Source organism: Myxocyprinus asiaticus, chromosome 20 (assembly GCF_019703515.2).
Source record: "Myxocyprinus asiaticus isolate MX2 ecotype Aquarium Trade chromosome 20, UBuf_Myxa_2, whole genome shotgun sequence".
Classification (NCBI taxonomy): domain Eukaryota; kingdom Metazoa; phylum Chordata; class Actinopteri; order Cypriniformes; family Catostomidae; genus Myxocyprinus; species Myxocyprinus asiaticus.
The window spans coordinates 47,742,746-47,755,412 of record NC_059363.1 but is presented as its reverse complement, the minus strand read 5'-3'; positions in this window follow the sequence as shown (position 1 = coordinate 47,755,412).

Here is a 12,667-nt window from a genome sequence, read left to right as displayed (position 1 = left end):
TTTGAACCAATTTAAGTTTATTTATTGATCTTGCTGGACATCCTCCCAGTAATGCATTATAATAATCTAGTCTTGAGGTCATGAACACATGAATTAGTTTTTCAGCATCAGCAACAGAGAGCATGTGTCGTAATTTAGCAATTTTTCTGAGGTGGAAGAATGCTGTTCTACAAACATTGGAAATTTTATTTTCAAATGACATTGGTATCAAATATAACACCTAAGTTCTTTGCTGTAGAAGACGATGTAACAGTACATCCATCGAGAGTCAAATTATATTTTAGCTGCTTATTTTTTTAAGATGTTTGCGGTCCAATAATTAGTACCTCTGTTTTGTTGGAGTTGAATAGAAGGAAATTTCTGGCCATTCAATCTTTGATTTCATTGATACACTTTTTTTGTTGGGTTGAGAAGAAATATAAAGTTGGGTATCGTCGGCATAACAGTGTAAACTTATTCCATGATTCCTGATAATATCTCCCAGGGGAAGCATGTATAAGGAGAAAATCGGTCTGTAATTAGCCAATTTTCCAGGATCAAGCTGTGGCTTCTTAATAAGCTATTTAAAACTGCCAATTTAAAGTTTCTTGGGACATGTCCTAAGGATAGCGAGGAGTTTATTAATATTAAAAAGAGGTTCTGAGATTACAGGGAATAACTCTTTTAAGAGCTTAGTTGGTATTGGCTCTAACATACATGTTGTGGCATTTGATTTTTTGATATGTTTTGTTAACTCTTCATGACCTATGACAGCAAATAATTGAAGTTGCTTGTGAGGAAAATTATGAGACACTGTTTTCTGAGGTGCTGTGACAGTTGATTGCATAATTCCAATGTTATTTCTGATGATGTCTATTTTATAAGTAAAGAAATTCATTAAGTCATTACTCTTGTGCTGCGACGGAATATCTGGTTCAGTCGATGCTTTATTCCTAACCAATTTAGCCACAGTACTGAATAAACACCTAGAATTGTTGTGGTTAATTTCTATGAGTTTGCTAAAGTATGCTGACCTGGCAGCTTTTAGTGCCTGTCTGTAGCTTCAGACACTATCCTTCCATGCACATCGAAATACCTCTAATTTTGTATTCTTCCACTTAAACTCCATTTTCTTAGCTGCTCTCTTGAGAGCATGAGTGTGATCATTGTACCAGGGTGCGGGTCTTTTTCTTTAATTTTATTTAATAGAAGGGGGGCGACACTATCAAGAATGCTAGAGAAGACTGTATTTATATTTTCTGTTATTACATCAAGTTCTTCTATACTTTTTGGCTTACTGAGTATGTGAGACAATTCTGGAAGATTATCAGTGCAGCTAACTTAAGTGGTCGAAAGAATAGTTCTACCTGAACGATAGCGTGGTGTAGATTGAGTGACTTTAGCTGATCGCAGCAAACAAGAGGCGAGGTAATGATCTGAGATGTCATCACTCTGCGGTAGAATTTCTATAGTATCAACATCAACTCCATATGACAGAATTAAATCTAACGTATGATGGCAATGAGTTGGTCCTGTCACATTTTGTCTGACTCCAAGAGAGTTGAGAATATCAATAAATGCTAATCCCAATGTGTCACTTTCATTATCTATGTGAATGTTGAAGTCGCCAACAATTAAAGCTCTATCTACATTAACTATTAGATCTGATAGAAAATGTGCAAATTCATCAAGGGAACCAGAGTACGCCTGGGTGATCTATATACTGTAGCATGCGTAAAAGGCAACAGATTTTTTTATTTGTATCTGATGGTGTCACATTAAGCATTATTATTTTAAAAGACTTAAACTTATTTTCTGTCCTCTGAGTAACACCAAAAACTTCACTGTAAATTGTAGCAATACCTCCTCCTTGACCCTTTAGATGAGGCTCATGTTTATAACAATAACCTGGGGGGGTAGATTCATTTAAACTAATATATTCATCTGGTTTAAGCCAGGTTTCATTCAAACAGAGCGCATCCAAACTATGTTTATATTAAATTTTTTCTAAATGATTTAGTGAGAGTTTTGTGTTTGGTTGTTTGGGGAACAGATACAGTCTGTATGATACAGTATCTAGGTGATACAGTCTCAATGTGTTGTGTGATGTCTCAAGGCAGCTAGCAGACGTTTGGTTTAACCAGTGTGTCTGCTTCCTGACCTGGGCCCCAGTTAGTCAAATACTATCACTATTAAGACTATAAGCCATATTACTAGAGAGGAGAGTGGCACCTTCCCTGGAGGGATAGGGTCTGTCTCTCTTTAGCAGGTCAGGTCTTCCCCAAAAACTCTTCCAATTATCTATAAATCCTAAGCTATTCTCCGGACACCACTCAGACATCAAGCCATTCAGTGACAATAATCTACTATAAACTCATCACCATTATGAGCAGGGAGGGGGCCAGAGTATATCACAATGTCTGACATAATTTTTGCAAGTTCACACACCTCTTTAACATTATCTTTAGTGATCTCCGACTGGCGAAGCCGAACATCATTAGTGCCGACATGAATACAATCTTAACATTAGCCAGCACTTGTAAATTTGATCTGATGTCAGATGCACTAGCAACTGAAATGCATTTAACAATAGTGGCTGGAGTCTCTATTTCCACATTCCTTACAATAGAGTCACCAATAACAAGGCACATTCAACATGATTCTCAGTGGGTGCATCACTGAGTGGGGAGAATCGATTGGAAATCCTAACAGGAACGGGAGAATGATGTTGCTTTGCCCTACGAGTATGCTGCCAGGACTTCACCCAAATGCTCTGCTGCGGGGGCTCTACAGCTGGAACCAAAGTGTGTGTGTTGCTCGCTGTACTACCCACATCCGAAACTGTATCTGCTGGCTTCTCTTTCTCACTGACATCCACTTGTGTTCGGATGCGTGTATCTAACTCATTTATCTTCTCCGTTATCTTCTTATCTCATGTAAATCCCTCACTGCTGATGAAGAAAGCTATAGTAAACATGTGGCATGTGGTGCAAGTAACGTGAGGTGATGCCATGACTTACCGCAATTGTTTGTTGTTGTTGTTGTAGTGGTTTTTTGATCACCAGTGGTTTGAGATCGATGCAATGATCCTAGTAAAAAAGCGTGTGGTAAAGCAAGCAGTTTAATAATGATAAAAGTAGAAAGGCGGGTGTGCGTGGTAAAATGCACATAGTTGCATTGCGTTAAAAAGTATAAAAGTGGAAAAAACTATGCGTGCAAAAAAATGGGAGAGATTAAAGATCAAATTATGAAAATAGAAGGATAAGCAATGCTAAGCAGGCTACAAACACGAGCGCTAGCAGCAACAGGAACAGGAAACAGGGAAAAGTGTCATCTTAGGAAACAGCATCACAGCCCATTACACTAGTTTGGAGTCTTTGGACCCAGCTTTTTGTATGTTTGTCACCTACATTAATAACTGCCCCATCACCCAATATACATAGTCTGGGGCAGAATGAAATGTGAGTATCTAAAACCTCACAGATACAATTCTGGACACTCAACCAGAATTCTTGAATCTTAGCGCAGGACCACAGAGCAACTGACAATGCCAGCAGGTAGGTGTGTCTTTTAAATCAAGCCTAAACAATCTAGGGAGAGTCCAGTAGAAACTATGCAAAATCTTAAACTGAATAAGGCATACCCTTGACATAATTTTAACATTTTTTAAAATACTTTCCCACTCCCCATCCTCCAATACCTAGTTGAAATCTCTTTCCTATAACCTCTTAAGAGCTGGTAAGGCCCCATCACCCAGACTCTGAATCAGCAAGGAGTAATACACTGACACTGTAAGGCTGGCACCGGAATGTCTACAACGAAAAGGCGCCATTTCTGGTAAAAGTCAAAGAACTCTGAGAGAATCAACGTCATAAAACTCTCTCACAAAAGCTGAAATCTACACCTGAATATCGCCACATGTGATAAATTGCAAATCGCCTTTTGCTGAAATCTTCACTTGAATATCACCACAGTGTGATAAATTGCAAATCACCTTGCTGCCCCCCCCCCCCCCATTCTCTCTCCCCCTTTTCCCCTTCAACAGCTCTGGACCAACACAAAGACATAAGATTTATATGTAAAAATATAACAAATACCATGAAAACAAAGAATGCAACTGTATGTGTTTGATATCATTTAAGAGGTCTCTGTGCGACTGGTATAGTGGTCTCTTTCCCATGTTGATAAAACTAATGGTAACAAAGTTATAAGGTCTTTGCCAAATACTGCATCATTCTGGAGGTCTATCCCCCTCCTTGACCTACAATTGAAATGATCTCCTATATGTTAACAAGGTTAAACCCCAGGAAGTCAAGAACCCATTCACCCCCAAATTTTCATTGTTCAAAGGATAATACCATTTGGTACACAATGTTTATTCTGTCTAGATATTAGGTAAGGAAAGTTTGCATGAAGCTCTGGGGATCTGTAAGCAGATCTCCCATGCTGTACCGCTGCATGTAGTTTTGTCAGGTATGTTTCTTTGACTTGTCTTTTATTTTTAGTAATGCTTGTTTATTCTGATCATGTGAAATTGGCTTTGATTTGAATGTCTGCAACAATGTTTTATATCCTACCTGACAAATAAATTGTTATTATTTGATTTATTCTGAATTCCTCTGAAATCATTACTGGAGCTTTAATAGAGGAGGAAGCCATTTAAAGACTCTCAGTTTGAATTTAAACCACTCAGGACAACCAGGTAGGACAACCACCTAGGACAGTCGGGTAGGATTTGAATTTCATTAGACCAGGGTAGACCATACTGGAGCTTTAATATAGGAGAAACCACTCAGGACAACCAGGTAGGAGAAAGCCATTTAAAGACACTCAGTCACTGCTCACTGCCCGTCTTAGCAAGTTGTATGTACATGACTAAGCGGCAATATCGTCTGGTTATGAGACAAGCCAAACCAGACGATATTAGTTAACCCTACAACCGCTGACTAAGAACGGAACTGGCTATCCATTTTCGGGAGGTTTACATAATTTAATAACGGCCGGCGTAAGTCTCCAAAAATCAAAAGGACAATGAATAGAAGAGGATTTAGAGTAATCAATAGCTTAAAAATGTTAAATTAAAAGAATGATCAGTAATTAATTAGAGCTTAAATATAAATTTAAAATTGGAGTCAGATTAATATAAACTGGAGTCAGATAAAGTGAATAACGGAATCAAATGTGTGAATTAACAATAATTGCTTTACTTCAGTGCTCAGAAAAGACAGAACAACGCAGAGACCTTCAAGGGCAATTTATTCAAGTTCCACTCCGGAACGGATAGAAATGTATCCTCTTTTTTACAACACTTCATGACCGTTTCCAAAGGCTGTGAGCACCATACAAAGAGTGTCTGCAGCCTTAGGGGGCTGTGTACAACCACCAAAAATTGAGACCTAGAAATCCCAAATTGCTATTATATTTTCAAATGATCTCAAGTTTTCATAAAGGTCACCAAGTGTAGCATTCCCCCTCTCCATCCATTCATTCACCAAAAGGGGGCTTGTTAATAAACAATTTGGGGTTCAGCCATTGTCATGGTTTTGTGTTTTTATTCATGTTTTGTGTTAATGTCTTTTATTTTGGACGTTTAGTTCCTGTTTTATAGTCATGTGTTCCATGTCATGTTATTTCCTATTTCCCTGCCATGTCATGTGATTCCCTGTTTCATGTCATGCGGTCCCCTGGTCATGTGATTTCATGCTTCCCTCCATGTTCATGGGTCTTGATTTCATTGGTTTATTGTCTTGTTACCTTGTTATCAGTTCTGTCTTGACATTGGTTATCATTGTCACGTTTCTCCCTTGTCCATGTATATAAGCCTCATGTTTGCCATTGTCTATTTTCAGGTATTGTGTTTATGTAATGTTGTTTGGAAGTCAGGTCAAGTTATGTCAAGTCTAGTTTAGTTCATGTTTTGTAGTCACGTTTTTGGTTTTCACGCTTCATGTAAATAAACTGCACCTGGGTTCTTCACTTCACCTTCATCATATGCCTGTCATTTCCAGCATCGTTACAGCCATATGCTTGAGGAAACATTTAGGTAAGTATCAAAATTGAACATATGGGAAACCTTTGTCCATACTAAATGTGTGTGAAATAATGGGATGCATTTTTACTTCTCTAGGCAATTTAATAGAAAGACTTTTCAATGGAGAGATTGGGGCAAGGGACGCTTGTTCAATTTTATACCAGGGAGAGGCGCTCTCAGGTGGAAGAGACCAGTGGGCCAAATGTCTAAGATAAAAAAAACATAGTAATACATATTTTGTTTGGGAAGGCCTAAACCTCCTTTGTCAATTTGTTTATGTAACTAACTTAAATGCAACCAAGGTTCCCTATCTGTCACTCACTCAATGTTGTGTTGAGGTAGTGACACTAGGGGTCACTCTTGGGAGCCCCAAACACCTCTGCTTTTTTGAAAAAAGGCCAATGAGAATTGGCTAGTGGAATTTGCATGCCACTCCCCCGCACATACGGGTATAAAAGGAGTTGGTATGCAACCACTCATTCAGATTTTCTCTTCGGAGCCAAGCGGTTGTATTCAGTGCACTGATTTCAATTCCCTCCAAAGACTGCTGGATTTACGGCGCATTTCAGCGGCTTCTCCCCCTCTGCACCCGTGGAGTGCAGAGAACGCCCTTGGGCGCTTCGGCAGAGCGAAAATAAGAGTATATTCTAAAAGAGTATATTTTCATTCACAAAAAGAGCGGCACACACACGGAACGTCTTTTTAAAGGTGCCTTTCCATTTGTGTGTTATTCCTGGTTGTGGTCGTTATCTCTCCGCTTCTGATGGCCACGATCGCTGTCTTATGTGTCTGGGAACTACTCACGCGGAGACATCATTCGTGGATGAGTCATGTCCTCATTGCGAGAACATGACCATGGCAATGTTGCGGTCACAGCTTGCTTTCGTAAGCCACCCCAGCAGCTCCCTGAACCGGTCCTTCTACCTACGGGTTTGTGGCCGCATTGGTTAGCACTTGGGGCAATTTGGGGACATCAATGGGACCACTTCCACCGGGTATCCCCCCACAGACCTCCCATTCCCCAGCACGCTCTCTTTCCCCGATCGGGCTCTTGCATGAGACCGCCGGCTCGTCTCAGCACGAGTTCCACTTCACGTTCAGAGCTCGGGAAGATGATGAGTTAGAGCGCAGCATCGGAGATAGGGCTCGTCCAGTCTGATACAGAGGCTTCGGCTGGGCTTCCTCCTTCGGGAATGGTCTCACGCTGACGCGGAAATGACGGACATGCTTTCCGGGCGGCCGTGAGCGTTGGGCTAGAGTGGAACCCTCCACTCTCCCCTGAACCCTCGCGGCTCGATGATTGGTCCCTGGGCTCGGGGTGCCACCCACGGCCACGCCCCACCCCCGTTCCTTTCTTCCCAGAAGTGCATAAGGAGCTGAAAAGGTCATGGGAGGCACCTTTTACTGACCGGTCCTAGTTTTTCAGCTCCCCCCGCTCTCACTACCCTCGATGGTAGAGCGGCCAGGGGGTATTTGGCGATCCCCCAGGTCGATAAGGTGCTCACGGTGCACTTGTGTCCACAGAGGGCCGCCACCTGGCCTGGGCGCCTGAAGCTCCCGTCCAGGGCCTGTAGGTTTATGTCATCCCTGACGACTGTGGCCTGTGGTGCCGCCCAGCAGTTCTCGGCGGTGAAGAAGCAGATGGAGGCCTTACAACATATCCTTCCCCGGTGCAGCTTAAGACCCTGCACCCTGTCTGTTCGTCACCAAGGGCATCCTCCTGCAGCAACAACACCGGCTCTGCCGCAGCCTGCCCCGTGGCCTGGCTCTGGCGTGGAGCCCTCCGCAGGAAGCAGACGTCACACGGCCGGCTGCTAAGAACCCAAGGAAGGCTTCGAAGCGCCCCCGAGACGGGCATCCCAGGGGCAAGGAAGCCCACTTCTCTGGGGCTGGTCGACAGACCACTCCATCCCCTGATGGAGGACCAGGAGGAGAATCTTTTGTCGCCGCATTGCCAGGAGGCTGCAGCACCCAAAAGCCTGACAAAAGAGTGGTTCCCTCGTCTCCTGGGTCACATATCCAGTGCGCATGAGGCCTCACCCACTGGTACGTCCGACGTGATCATTCCCTTGGTCCCCCTCACCCGGAGTTTGTGCGCATGGCTCACACTTTCCAACCGGTCACGATGGCTGACCCGGACCGTCTGACTCGGCTACGTGATTCAGTTCGCCAGGCACCCGCCCAGGTTCAGGGGCATCCATTTCACCTTGAAGTGTGAGTACGCCGCAACCTTATGTGTGGAAATCACTACCCTTCTGCGCAAGGGCGCGATAGAGCCTGTCCCTCCAGCCGAGATGAAGAAAGGGTTCTACAGCCCTTACTTCATCATACTGAAGAAAGGCGTTGGGTTGCAACCAATCCTGGACCTGTGAGTACTGAACCGGGCTTTGCACAGACTCCCGTCCAAAATACTGATGTAAAAACACACTCTAATGAGTGTACGGCGTCAAGATTGGTTCGCGGCGGTAGACCTGAAGGATGCATACTGCCACATCTTGGTCTTACCTCAACACAGACCCTTCCTGCGGTTTGCCTTCGAAGGCCAGGCGTACCAGTACAAGGTCCTCCCCTTCGGCCTGTCCTTGTCCCCTCGAGTCTTCACGAAAGTCGCAGAGGCAGCCCTTGCCCCGCTAAGGGAAGTGGGCATCCGCATCCTCAACTATCTCGATGACTGGCTAATCCTAGCTCACTCTCAAGAGTTGCTGTGCACACACAAGGACCTCGTGCTCCGGCACCTCAGCCGAATGGGGCTTCGGGTCAACTGGGAAAAGAGCAAGCTCTCCCCGGTTCAGAGCATCTCTTTTCTCGGTTTGGAGTTGGACTCAGTCTCGATGACAGCGCGCCTCACGAACGAGAGTTCAGCCCCAACTGCGCACTGTATGAAGGCATTCAGATGGAGGACAGAGGTTCCACTGAAACTTTTTTGGAGGCTCCTGGGGCATATGGCATCCTCAGCTGCGGCCACACCGCTCGGGTTGATGCATATGAGACTGTTTCAGCACTGGCTTCAGACTTGAGTCCCGAGATGGGCATGGTGCCGCAGGACACATCGCGTGACCATCACGCCGATCTGTTGCCGCCTCTTCAGCCCTTGGACCGACCTTGCATTTCTACGGACAGGGGTTCCCCTAGAGCAGGTCTCCAGGCATATCATGGTTACAACAGACGCCTCCAAGACGGGCTGGGGCGCCAGATGCAACAGGCACACAGCCGCCGGCTCCTGGACTGGCCCACGGCTGCATTGGCACATCAACTGCCTGGAGTTGTTGGCAGTACTGCTCGCCCAGAAGAGGTTCCGGCTGTTGATCCAGGGCAAGCACGTGTTGGTTCAGACTGACAACACAGCGATGGTAACGTACATCAACCGTCAAGGTGGTCTACACTCCTGTTGCATGTCACAACTTGCCCACTGTCTCCTCCTCTGGAGTCAGCAGCACCTCAAGTCGCTACGAGCCACTCACATCCCGGGCGACCTCAACACCACAGCATATGTGCTGTCACGTCAGGTTACCCTCAGGGGAGAGTGGAGACTCCACCCTCAGGTGGTCCAGCTGATTTGGAGTCGATTCGTTCGAGCACAGGTAGACCTGTTTGCTTCCCGGGAAACCTCCCACTGCCCACTTTGTTACGCCCTGACCGAGGCACCCCTTGGTATAGATGCGCTGGCACATAACTGGCCCCCTGGACTATGCAAATATGCGCTTCCCCCAGTGAGCCTACTTGCACAGACCCTGTGCAAGGTCAGGGAGGACGAGGAGCAGGTCATCCTAGTAGCAACCTACTGGCCTACCTAGACGTGGTTCTCTGATGAATTCCCCTGAGGAAGGACCTTCTTTCTCAGGGACGGGGCACCATCTGGCACCTGCAACCAGACCTCTGGAATCTCCATGTCTGGCCCCTGGATAGGATGCGGAAGACCTAAGTGGCCTACCACCCGCGGTGGTAGACATGATCACTCAGGCTAGGGCTCCCTCTATGAGGCGCCTGTATGCCTTGAAGTGGCGTCTGTTCGCTAAGTGGTGTTCATCCCGACGCGAAGACCCCCAGAGATGCGTAGTCGGATTGGTGCTTTCCTTCCTGCAGGAGAGGCTGGAGGGGCAGCTGTCCCCCTCCACCTTGAAGGTGTGTGTAGCCACTATTTTGGCTCATCATGATGCAGTAGATGGTAAGTACTTGGGGAAACATGACATGATCATCAGATTCTTGAGATGCGCTAGGAGGTTGAATCCCTCCACACCGTGCCTCTACAGGGAGCTCCCTTTGAGCCCTTGGAGTTAAGCTGAGCTTAAGGCACTCTCTTTGAAGACTGCCCTCCTGACTGCGCTCACTTCCATCAAAAGTGTAGGGGAGCTGCAGGCGTTCTCTGTCAAATAATCGTGCCTGGAGTTCGGTCCGGGTTACTCTCACGTGATCCTAAGACCCTGACCGGGCTATGTGCTTTTAGGGATCAGGTGGTGAACCTGCAAGCGCTGTCCCAGGAGGTGGCAGACCCAGTTTTGGCATTGCTGTGTCCGATGCGAGCTTTACGCATCTATTTGGATCGCATGCAGAGCCTTCAAAGCTCCGAGCAGCTCTTTGTCTGCTTTGGTGGACAGCGGTAAGGAAGTGCGGTCTCCAAACAGATGATCGCCCACTGGGTCATTGACGCCATCACGATGGCATATCAGGCTCAGGACATGCCACCCCCTGCGGGGTTACGAGCCCACTCTACCAGGAGTGTGGTGGCCTCCTGGGTCCTGGCCAGTGGCGCCTCTTTGGCAGACATCTGCAGAGCAGCAGGCTGGGCAACACCCAACACCTTTGCGAGGTTCTACAATCTCCGGGTGGAGCTGGTCTCGTCCCGTGTATTGGCGGGCACGAGCAGGTAAGTTCCGGGACAGCTGGCCGGGTGTACCACTTGCGCATAGTGCCTTTCCCCTCCCTTGAGGTGAAGACGTGCGCTCTTGACTCCCAGTCATGTTCACAGACTGTGATCCCTGGATGACCTTCCTCCTTAGCCCTCTGGCAGTTGAGTTGCAGAGGAACTTGCTGACCGGCCCAGTACGTGCGCTAATGAGCCCCTGTACTGAGGTAGGTGCTCCACATGTGCTGGTTCCCCGAAGGCGACCCCATGTGATATTTTCCGCAAAATCTTTTCCCTGTCGGCAAACTGCATCTTCCTTGGGCAGAGGCCCCTCTGCCCCCGGTCGCCATGCTCTGTAGAAACTCCTCCCCCTTCAGATAGGACCTACCATGGGAACTCTCCCCATGACATACTTCCGACAAGACTCAGTAAGACCATGTGACATTCCACTCAAAATACCCCCCCCCCTCTTTTTGGGTGGGGTGTGGTCTCCATGATGTCTTTCCCTTGGGAGGGACACCCCCGACACAGACACTTATGGCTCCTAGTCAGTTAAAAAATTCCACTCTTTTTGGGGAGAAAAGAGAGGGAAAGAGGCCTCGGCTGGGCTAGCCTGTCCATATAGTTGGGCAGTCGACTTGTTCCTGATGGACCGTTCGATGCTCATAAGAGCGTTGGGGGAGGTTCCGTGATGGCCTGGTGTGCTGGCTACGAGGCACACAGCAGTCTGCCCGTCACACACCACCAGTTCACGTAACACAGTTCAGATAGTTGTGGCGTTTTGTATAGGGACTCCTAGTGTCACTACATCGACACAACGTCGAGTGAGTGACAGATAGGGAACATCCTGGTTACTTTTGTAACCTCCGTTCCCTGATGGAGGGAATGAGATGTTGTGTCCCTCTTGCCACAACACTTAACTACCCGCTGAAATGGCCGGGACCTGGTCTCGGCTCCTTTTATACCTGTATGTCCGGGGGAGTGGCATGCAAATTCCACTCACCAATTCTCATTGGCCTTTTTTCAAAAAAGCAGAGGTGTTTGGGGCTCCCAAGAGTGACCCCTAGTGTCACTACATCGACACAATGTCTCGTTCCCTCTATCAGGGAATGGAGGATACGAAAGTAACCAGGACTTTGTTTACCATTCCAAATTAAAGACTTAGATATTCTGTCAAATTGTTTAAAATATATAAAAAAAAAGTATCATCTAGAGCAGTGGTTCCAACCTTGTTCCTAGAGCCCCCCCCAACACAGCACATTTTTTATCTCTCTCTTTTCTGACACACCCAATTCAGGTCTTTGAGTCTCTACTAACAAGCTGAGTTGAATCAGGTGTGTTTGATTAGGGAGTTTTCCAAAATGTGTAGTGTTGTGGGGCCTCCAGGAACAGGGTTGAGAACCACTGTTCTAGAGGGAGAGACTGTAGTAGATAATTGAATTTGGGGATACAATTCATTTTTATAACATTGACCTTCCATGCCATAGACAAATGTAATGGAGCCAACCTATCCACATCACACGAGAACGTTTTCATTAATGGCTCAAAATGAACTAACTAAATCTCTCAAATTTGCTGGAAATAAAATGCCTTAACCCTCAGGGAATCGACGGACGCGCTGCAGGTTCTGCTGGATTTTTTCCTTATAACAGCGGAAACAACTTAAAATACTCCGTCATTTTTGGGCATACAGATAAGTGTAAGACATTATTAGAAACTATAAAGGATCTACTTTTATTTGTGTACACTCACAGTAAGAACAAAACCTTGTGCTTTTGTAAAATAAAGAAAATAAACAGGCTGCGCTTTTAGCC